Source organism: Salmo salar, chromosome 10 (assembly GCF_965601325.2).
Source record: "Salmo salar chromosome 10, fSalSal1, whole genome shotgun sequence".
Lineage (NCBI taxonomy): Eukaryota > Metazoa > Chordata > Actinopteri > Salmoniformes > Salmonidae > Salmo > Salmo salar.
In genome coordinates this window covers 107,300,401-107,311,399 of record NC_138300.1, presented here as the reverse complement: position 1 = coordinate 107,311,399, position 10,999 = coordinate 107,300,401, and the positions used below count along the sequence as shown (strand labels likewise).

Genomic DNA, 10,999 nt, shown 5'->3' with positions numbered 1-10,999 from the left:
TGATCCTAACTGACCTAAGACAGGGCATTTTTACAATAATTAAATGTCAGGAATTGTGAAACACCCAGTGTAAATGTATTTGGCTAAGGTGTATGTACATTTCCGACTTTAACTGTACTTTTGTATGCCTCCTTGTCTGTATACCTGCAGACACAGACACAAAAGTGAGCAGTTCAGTCATCTGCTCGCAATACATATAGCCTTCAACATATTCTTATAGCCTACATACTCTTACCTCTTTGTTGATTGGTATACATTGAATTGTGTCCATTTTCTGTTTTAGAAAGATTGGCACAAATAGGAAAAGATAGATGGTTTCATCATGAAACAATATCAATTTAGATCATTCAAGGGACAAACCTTACCTTAAATTGAGGAGATCTTAACATTTTTCAGTTAGTGCCTGCCACCTGCTGTTCTTTCAAATCACAATGTTTCAATTGGGCAGTTAGGTTCCTGCAAGAACCCCCACCAACTAAGGAGGTTCCTCGATGAACCCCACCTCGGGTTCTTGGGAGAACCGTTTGGGGGTAATTTTCAGTGCCAAGAACCCAAAGGTTCTTCGAAGAACTTTGAGGATCTTAGAAGAACCCTTGTTGAACCCCTCATTTTTAGAGTGTAGGGCGGCGCATAATTGGCCCAGCGTCGTCCGGATTTGGCCGGGGTAGGCCGTTATTGTAAATAAGAATTTGTTCTTAACTGACTTGTCTAGTTAAATAAAGGTTAAATACATTTAAAAAAAAAAAATATCAGCTGGAATTAGTTTGGGGCGCAGGAAACCCCCCGAAGAAAAAAATAGCAGCACCCCCAAACTACTTCCGGCGGCTATGCTTTCAGTGCATGTCTGTGGTGCTGTGTGGTGTGTGCCAGTGCGAATGGGCCGTTGCCTGAGGAGAACGTGGCATTTCAGCCGACAGACTAACTACATCACCAATTCGAAACACAACTTGTAGCAGTTCTCGCTAGGGGAGGATAGCTCATGATAACAGAATGGGGTCAATGGAATGGAATCAACCACATGGGAACCACGTTTAATTCCATTCCATTTACTCCATTCCAGCCATTATTATCCACTGACATATATACACACAGTGCATTCGGAACTTATTCAGACCCCTTGACTTTTTCACATTTTGTTACGTTACAGCCTTATTCTGAAGTAGATTCAATTAATTGTTTTACTCATCAATCTATACACAATACCCCATAATGACATTTTTGCAAATGTATACAAAAATGTTTTCCATTGATCATCCTTGAGATGTTTCTACAACTTGAAGTCCACCTTTTGTAAATTCAATTGACTGGACAATATTTGGAAAGGCACACAACTGTCTATATAAGGTCCCACAGTTGACACTACGTCAGAGCAAAAACCAAGCCTCGAGGTCGAAGGAATTGTCCGTAGAGCTCCGAGACAGATGTGTCGAGGCACAGATCTGAGGAAGGGTACCAAACAATTTCTGCAGCATTGAAGGTCCAAGAATACAGTGGACTCCATCATTCTTAAATGGAATAAGTTTGGAACCACCAAGACTATTCCTAGAGCTGGCCACGCGGCCAAACTGAGCAATCGAGGGAGAAGGGCCTTGGTCAGGGAGGTGACGAAGAACCCGATGCCCGCTCCGACAGAGCTCCAGAGTTCCTCTGTAGAGATGGGGGAACCTTCCAGAAGGACAACCATCTCCGCAGCACTCCACCAATCAGGCCTTTATGGTAGTGTGGCCAGACGGAAGCCACTCCTCAGTAAAAGGCACATGACAGCCTTCTTGTAGTTTGCCAAAAGTCAACTAAAGGACTCTTAGACCATGAGAAACAAGATTTTCTGGTCTGATGAAACCAAGATTGAACTCTTGGCCTAAAAGCCAAGCTTCACATCTGGAGGAAACCTGGCACCATCCCTACGGTGAAGCATGGTGGTGGCAGCATCATGCTGTGGGGATGTTTTCAGTGGCAGGAACTGGGAGACTAGTCAGGATCGAAGGAAAGATGAACGGAGCAAAGTTCAGAGAGACTCTTGATGAAAACCTACTCCAGAGTGCTCAGGACCTCAGACTGGGGCATAGGTTCACCTTCCAACAGGACAACGACCCTAAGCGCACAGCTAACACAACACAAAAGTGGCTTTGGGACAAGTCTCTGAATGTACTTGAGTGGCCCAGCCAGAGCCCAGACTTGAACCTGATCAAACATCTCTAGAGAGACCTGAAAATAGCTGTGCAGCAACGGTCCCTATCCATCCTGACAGCGCTTGAGAGGATCTGCAGAGAAAATTGGGAGAAAATCCCCAAATACAGTTGTGCAAAGCTTGTAGCGTCATACCCAAGAATACTCAAGGCTGTAATCGCTGCGAAAGTTGCTTCAATAAAGTACTGAGTAAAGGGTCTGAATATTTATGCAAATGTGATCAGTTTTTTTGTATTTATACATTAGCAAAAAATTCTAAAAACCTGTTTTTGCTTTGTCAATATGGAGTATTGTGTGTAGATTGAGGGAAAAATACAAATTAATCCATTTTAGAATAAGGCTGTAAAGTAACAACATGTGGAAAAAGTCAAGGGTTCTGAATACTTTCCAAATGCACTGTATTTACAAAATAAATATGGAGGTTTGGAAATGATGCAGACAATTACATTGATGGAAGCCACACAATTTGCAATATTAAAGCAGATTTTCTCCACCCCAAATGTTTTATTTTTTTGTAAACATGTTTTTTTAATGTTTTTTCGGCCTATATGCTGATGAGCTCTATTGCAGCTGGGTCTGGTCTACTTAGTTCATGGACTTTCCCTCTACTCAAATTGTTTTTGTTCTTTTTTAAGATTGGAGTGTCTTGCTTCCTCTTTCATCTCTGCTGACACTACACATGCCCATTCTCGTGTGTTACTTAACAGGAGTTAAATTAGGCTGCCAAATGAGAGCCAGGCAGAGCTGAGCCCAGTACTTTTGGTTATGCAAATTTCACCAACAACAATATCCAATGAAAAATTCTGCAGATAAAATTTTGCTCAGCCAAAATGCACTTTTAACCAACAGCAAAACCATACCACCCCATAGCTTACCTATTCAATTGGATCAGCTTGTGGGTGTGTGTATATACAGTGGGGGGGGGGGGGGGGGGGGGGAGTATTTGATCCCCTGCTGATTTTGTACGTTTGCCCACTTACAAAGAAATGATCAGTCTATAATTTTAATGGTAGGTTTATTTTAACAGTGAGATACAGAATAACAACAAAAAAATCCAGAAAAACGCATGTCAAAAATATTATAAAATTATTTGCATTTTAATGAGGGAAATAAGTATTTGACCCCTCTGCAAAACATGACTTAGTACTTGGTGGCAAAACCCTTGTTGGCAATCACAGAGGTCAGACGTTTCTTGTAGTTGGCCACCAGGTTTGCACACATCTCAGGAGAGATTTTGTCCCACTCCTCTTTGCAGATCTTCTCCAAGTCATTAAGGTTTCGAGGCTGACGTTTGGCAACTCGAACCTTCAGCTCCCTCCACAGATTTTCTATGGGATTAAGGTCTGGAGACTGGCTAGGCCACTCCAGGACCTTAATGTGCTTCTACTTGAGCCACTCCTTTGTTGCCTTGGCCGTGTGTTTTGGGTCATTGTCATGCTGGAATACCCATCCATGACCCATTTTCAATGCCCTGGCTGAGGGAAGGATGTTCTCACCCAAGATTTGACGGTACATGGCCCTGTCCATCGTCCCTTTGATGCGGTGAAGTTGTCCCCTTAGCAGAAAAACACCCCCAAAGCATAATGTTTACACCTCCATGTTTGACGGTGGAGATGGTGTTCTTAGGGTCATAGGCAGAATTCCTCCTCCTCCAAACAGGGCAAGTTGAGTTAATGCCAAAGAGCTCCATTTTGGTCTCATCTGACCACAACACTTTCACCAGTTGTCCTCTGAATCATTCAGATGTTCATTGGCAAACTTCAGACGGGCATGTATATGTATTCTTGAGCAGGGGGACCTTGCGGGCGCAGCAGGATTTCAGTCCTTCACGACGTAGTGCGTTACCAATTGTTTTCTTGGTAACTATGGTCCCAGCTGCCTTGAGATCATTGACAAGATCCTCCCGTGTAGTTCTGGGCTGAATCCTCACCGTTCTCATGATCATTGCAACCCCATGAGGTGAGATCTTGCATGGAGCCCCAGGCCGAGGGATATTGACAGTTCTTTTGTGTTTCTTCCATTTGCGAATAATCGCACCAAATGTTGTCACCTTCTCATCAAGCTGCTTGGCGATGGTCCTGTAGCCCATTCCAGCCTTGTGTTGGTCTACAATCTTGTCCCTGACATCCTTGGAGAGCTCTTTGGTCTTGGCCATGGTGGAGAGTTTGGAATCTGATTGATTGCTTCTGTGGACAGGTGTCTTTTTTACAGGTAACAAGCTGCGGTTAGGAGCACTCCCTTTAAGAGTGTGCTCCTAATCTCAGCTCATTACCTGTATAAAAGACACCTGGGAGCCAGAAATCTTTCTGATTGAGTGGGGGTCAAATATTTATTTCCCTCATTAAAATGCAAATCAATTTATAACATTTTTGACATGCGTTTTTCTGGATATTTTTGTTGTTATTCTGTATCTCACTGTTCAAATAAACCTACCATTAAAATTATAGACATCCTTTATCAGTGGGCGAACGTACAAAATCAGCAGGGGATCAAATACTTTTCCCCCCCACTGTGTGTGTGTATATATATATTAAAATTTCAGGACCCTGTCTTCGAAGATAATTTGTAAAAATCCAAATAACTTCACAGGTCTTCATTGTAAAGGGTTTAAACACTGTTTCCCATGCCATAAACAATTGAACATGTACCTGTGGAACGTTCGTTAAGACACCAACAGCTTACCAACGGTAGGCAATTAAGGTCACAGTTATGAAAATTTAGGACACTATAGAGGCCTTTCTACCGACTCTGAAAAACACCAAAAGAAAGATGCCCAGGGTCCCTGCTCATCTGTGTGAACGTGCCTTAGGCATGCTGCAAGGAGGCATGAGGACTGCAGATGTGGCCAGGGCAATAAATTGCAATGTCTGTACTGTGAGACGCCTAAGACAGCGAGATAGGACGGACAGCTGATCATCCTCGCAGTGGCAGACCACATGTAACAACACCTGCCCAGGATCGGTACATGCGAACATCACACCTGTGGGACAGGTACAGGATGGCAACAACAACTGCCTGAGTTACACCAGGAACGCACAATTCCTCCATCAGTGCTCAGACTGTCCGCAATAGGCTGAGAGAGGCTGGACTGAGGGCTTGTAGGCCTGTTGTAAGGCAGGTCCCCACCAGACATCACCGGCACAAACCCACCATCGCTGGACCAGACAGGACTGGCAAAAAGTGCTCTTCACTGACGAGTCGCGGATTTGTCTCACCAGGCGTGATGGTCGGATTTGCGTTTATCGTCGAAGGAATGAGCGTTACACCGAGGCCTGTACTCTGGAGAGGGATCGATTTGGAGGTGGAGGGTCCGTCATGGTCTGGGGCGGTGTGTCACAGCATCATCAAACTGAGCTTGTTGTCATTGCAGGCAATCTCAACATTGTGCGTTACAGGGAAGACATCCTCCTCCCTCATGTGGTACCCTTCCTGCAGGCTCATCCTGACATGACCCTCCAGCATGACAATGCCACCAGCGATACTGCTCGTTCTGTGCGTGATTTCCTGCAAGACAGGAATGTCAGTGTTCTGCCATGGCCAGCGAAGAGCCCGGATCGCAATCCCATTGAGCACGTCTGGGACCTGTTGGATCAGAGGGTTAGAGCTAGGGCCATTCCCCCCAGAAATGTCCGGGAACTTGCAGGTGCCTTGGTGGAAGAGTGGGGTAACATCTCACAGCAAGAACTGGCTAATCTGGTGCAGTCCATGAGGAGGAGATGCACTGCAGTACTTAATGCAGCTGGTGGCCACACCAGATACTGACTGTCACTTTTGATTTTGAGCCCCCCTTTGTTCAGGGACACATTATTCAATTTCTGTTAGTCACATGTCTGTGTAACTTGTTCAGTTTATGTCTCAGTTGTTGAATCTTATGTTCATACAAATATTTACACGTTAAGTTTGCTGAAAATAAACGCAGTTGACAGTGAGAGGACGTTTCTTTTTTTGCTGAGTTTATACTTCATGTGATGTGACAAGCAGGTATGGTGACAGGTGGAAAGGCCATTTCTTCAGCGATGTCCAGTGTAGGCCTACATACAGGTTCCATGCTAGTGGCTAATGCTACTTCCGGACATTGCGCACAGCATTCAGACCAATTATGCTGATGCTATGCATTGGCCAATGAGAGGCTTTGAAGGCACCGGTTGGCCATATTGGCACTCCCCAGAAGAAGCAGTCCTTCAAAGCAGGGTTTCCCATACTTGGTCCTGGGCCCCCCCCTGGGAGCACGTTTTGGTGTTTGCCCTAGTGCTACACAGCAGATTGAAATAACCAACTCAAGCTTTGATTATTTGAAATCAGCTGTCTAGTGCTAGCTTGGGAAAAAAAACAAAATGGGGGGGAGCAGGACAGTTTGGGAAACCCCGGTTTAACTCACATAATTTAAAAGTATGCATTAAGGTGTTTGTAATAGAATAAACATGGCAAAAACTAAATATACATTTTTATAGCGTCCAAAATAAAGAAAATTACAATAGTGGGGGAATGCCAAGATGGAGGCGCGGTGGCTTCAAAACAGCAACCCTTCAGTCATCTAGTGTAGACATAAAATCATTGGTTCAGACCATGGGTAAACAGACTGCAACCTGATTGGCTAAACACGATGCCCAACAATCTGGAAGAAGCATTAGCCACTAGCAAGGTGGTGGAAAATTGTGTTTTATTAAGACAGTATGCATCATTTTCCAAATTTTCACAAAAATGTAGTTGAGGAAAACGGACACCTTTGCAGCCTGAATGAAGGATGTTCTATGTACGAGCCGGACACCGGAGAACACAAGCGTATTACCGGCTGGGCAGATTACAGTTGGACGTCAGATGACAAACGAAATCAGGAATAATAGCTCCATCAGGCAGACAGTTCAGCTGCTCCTTGACAAGAAACTTACTTTGAAAGGCCTAAGCATCTATCAGTGACATCACCTAACCCCGAGCTCTACCATCCATACCAAAGAAAAGAGAGAACAAGCAACATTCTTAAAATCAGGAAAAGTAATTTATTCTAAGAAATGTACAGTATAGAAAATACGTTGTCTATTTCCAAAATAATCTATGTCATAAGAACTTGTGAACATAAAACTGGAACATACGGGGCCTTTTTGATGCCGCCATGCTACGGAGGTAAATGTCTACTGCTTAAAACAACCAGACATCACATGTATATTAAAAACAAGTAAAAAAATGTACAAAATGTAAAAGAGCAAATAAATATGATTCACATTTAATCCAATCTAGACATTTTTACTAGTGCAGACAAACTGGATGACAGCAGAGTAGAGGCATACAGACTTCCATGTCTTGTGCAGTCAACACAATCAGAGACAACAAAGCTGCATAACAGTATCACAACCTCACAGACCATTTACAACTACGCTGTCCTTCATACATGGACAGCGCAAGTGAACACACTACCTCCGAGAAGACCTCATCTAGCTAATACTAAAAATGAAAATTCCCTAGTAAGTAAAACAGCAATACATCCTTGTACAGAATCGTGGGACAAATTTTGCCTCACAGCTAGTATTTTCCGATATTCATCCCTCCTTGAGCACATTTCCTTTTAATGCCATAGATGTCTATCAATGAGGGCACTACGCTGCCAGCTCTATGCTGTCTAACACGTATCCAATAGAAGCACAGGGCTCAGGTTGTCTAGAGTCACCTGTGGCAGGAAGGCATGCAATCTATACAGCTGGTAAGACGAGATCATATATAAAAAGAGCCCTATTCTGTCGACCTCAGACACATGCCCAATCATTCACCACACCCCCGAGTGACACAAGTAGCCTTACAATCAAAGGTCTTATGGAAGGGAAAAGTATACATAGTCATGAGCTTTTGTAGCAAAGTAGTATAAGGCCATGTGTGTGCTGGGGTCTGAGTGAGTGAATGACTGAGTAGAGGGACATAGTGGATGCCAGAGGACTGGCTTTGAGGTAGATTCATTTGTTGTCATCGCTATCCTGTGGGGTTCACAGGTGCAACATGGATTTAATAAGATGGGGAAGACTTCAATTCACACAGATAAATTGTTTATAGACGCATCACTCGCCGATGCATGGTGGCAATGACAAAAGCTACAATATTAAAATGAAAAACAAAACCCAAACAGAAATCAAATGGGTTGACAGTAAGCAAGACCGCCATTGTCACAAAGAGGACCAAAAATAACAGAATCTTGCAAAAACAATATTGGTTTATCAGTTGTCACAAAATTAGGTTCATTAATTTGTCACTATTCCAGTCATGTTTTCTTGTGGTGCTTCTCCTTCAAATAATTCATTAAAATACCCGTATAGAACTGTACACCCTGAGGACATATTAAGTTCATTGAATTGGGGAGGAGGAAGCACTGACGTAAAGAAATAATCACACATGGGTGTGATTGTGGACAATCTTTACCCTTCCAAATAAAATAAACATCACAAATAAATGAGCTACAATAGGATTACCATTTTAGGTGACATTTTTCAACAAAATGTATGGAATGCAATACATGACATTGAAACAAATAATTGGGTTGGAAGAGTGACATGAATATAGAAAAACAAATACATCAATTGTTGATTCTAACTCTTGTTCACTTTGTGTGTATGTGCATATGCCAACCAGCTGGGCACATGGAAGTGTGGTGAACCAACCCACAAAAGACCCCAGTTTTTGTGACAGAGGACACCTACAGTGAAGAGTTATTCTTAATATATATTCATATATACACACACACGGTAACAGCACCAACAAAGAATGCAAGGCCACTAAATTCCAGTAGTTGTAGACTATCCCTAGTGCATAGCAGAGAAGGCTCTCTGCAGGTCTGAAATAAAATACATTCTCATAGTGAAGGCAGTTTTGAAGGATGCATAAAATTACACCGGAACAGCAACAAAAAAAGCTGTGTTTTAGTCAAGGTGGAAATGGACAGAAAGCTCCCCTTTTCAGAACGCTTTCCTTTTTCCCCGACAGGCTATCCTCCATCATCTTCTGTCCCTTCACATGGCGGGGCTCCTGTGCTGTTCATCTATCTACATATATCGAACTCATTCACACATACATTCAACATGAAGGAAACAAAGGCAACTGCAAGGCGTGTGTGTGTGTGTGTGTGTGTGTGTGTGTGTGTGTGTGTGTGTGTGTGTGTGTGTGTGTGTGTGTGTGTGTGTGCGTGTGCGTCTGTCGACAGGGTTCTGATGACGGCTTCTCTACAGTCTCAAAGTACCTCCTTTTCTACACCTGAGTCTAAAAACATTTGGAGAAGAAAACGAAAAAACACAAAATAACACCAGTGCTCTCCTCTTACCACACCAGCTCCTTTTGTCCATAGAGAGGCTCTGAGAAGACCAGGCTGGAGGTCCATAGAGAGCTATAGACAAGGGGGAGAGCCTTTCCCCGACAAATCCAGTGTGAGAGAAAATAATTTAAAAAAGGTCAAACAGAGCACCACAATCAGACCATGTCAATAGACCACTTAAAGCCTGCATTTACACAGGCAGCCAAATTCTGAGTCCAACCAGCCTGCAGACAGAGAAGCAGGGTCTCCAGATGTTCTTGCTGGCCAGGCCTAGAGGGAGGGTCCAGCTGTACAGTCTGAACTTGACTGGGAGTCCACAGGCATGAAGACAGACAGGGCCATGTCTCTGCAGAGGCAGTCTCAGTGAGGGTTCCACACAAAGCAGACAGACATCCCCAGGGGCAAAGAACTCATTCCCTAAAGAGATTCTCAAATAAAGATGTCTCCATTGCCTGCATCACTCTGCACATCTCTTGTCCGATGCAGTGGGAGCCCTACTTACTGGTGCCCTCGAACACAGACAGAGGACAGACTCCATTTTGAACCGCTCCGCAGCAGATAACATCATGGTTCCGACAGCAGTCACATTTAAAGTCTTAAAACAGGAGAGACACAGACAAGCACCCAGGTTGTCGTCATGGATGATATGCAGGCACCAATTTGTGTAAAGGTTTTTGTTGCATTTGTCCTTTACCTGAATTGTGGAGAAAAGGAATGAAACAAGAATATCAAATCATTGAAACTAGGACTGTGGCGCCAGTGAATTTCAAGCAAATACCTGCCGGTCTCATAGTAATTGACCGTTAATTAACAAACACATTTAGTATCTCCTGGCTTCCATACAGTCTGATGTGGACCTTTCGAACATCTACATTTTAAAAAGTCTAACAAATCTATTTAATAATATAGCCTACACCATCACAATAAATCCATTATTTTAGACAGGTCTAAAGAAACATGATATGAAGAAAATGTAGTCTATTTCAAAAGAACAGAATAGCATACTGAGTTGTCCTTATGTTAGGCCCTGATACGGCCGTGGAGTACACTAGTTCATTTAGCAGAGAATATTTGCTTAGAATTCCGTGGCATTATTTTATAGTATGAAGAATACAATAGAAAGGATATTTTCTCTAAACGATTTGAGGGAGTGCGCACACAACTTTAGTTGTGATATGAACACTGGGCTATATGTTTTGATTTTTAATACATTCTAAGGCTGCATGATGCGACTAATGATGATCTGAAAAAAGTTGCTTGAAAAGGCATGAGCTCTGCTTAGTTTTTTTGCACAGGCTGTACACATTTCATCAGTCTCTCATTCACAATTTGACAAGCACTTGATAATGCCTCGAATTTCCTGGCTGCATCCCCTTTGTGTGACCGTAATGCCCTCTAAAAAAATCCATGCCTTTTATGGCCAGTGGTCGTTGTGTCCTTGGGTGGAATATAATAATTATAATTCCCTTCTCCAGGCTGCGTGCTCCGAAGCACCTCTCACTCACCTCAAATCTTATTAGCCAA

General features: G+C 43.1%; 1 protein-coding gene across 2 annotated transcripts in view; it reads right to left on the bottom strand.

The window, feature by feature from the left end:
• Positions 1-7,161: 7,161 nt before the first annotated feature.
• Positions 7,162-10,999, bottom strand: part of LOC106561369 (chromatin remodeling regulator CECR2) — a 53,036-nt gene continuing 49,198 nt past the window's right edge. For both annotated transcript variants that reach the window (XM_014125244.3, XM_014125245.3), the window contains exon 19: positions 7,162-10,169. The gene's annotated coding sequence lies outside the window, so the exon portion shown is untranslated. The remainder of the gene's footprint in view (positions 10,170-10,999) is intronic.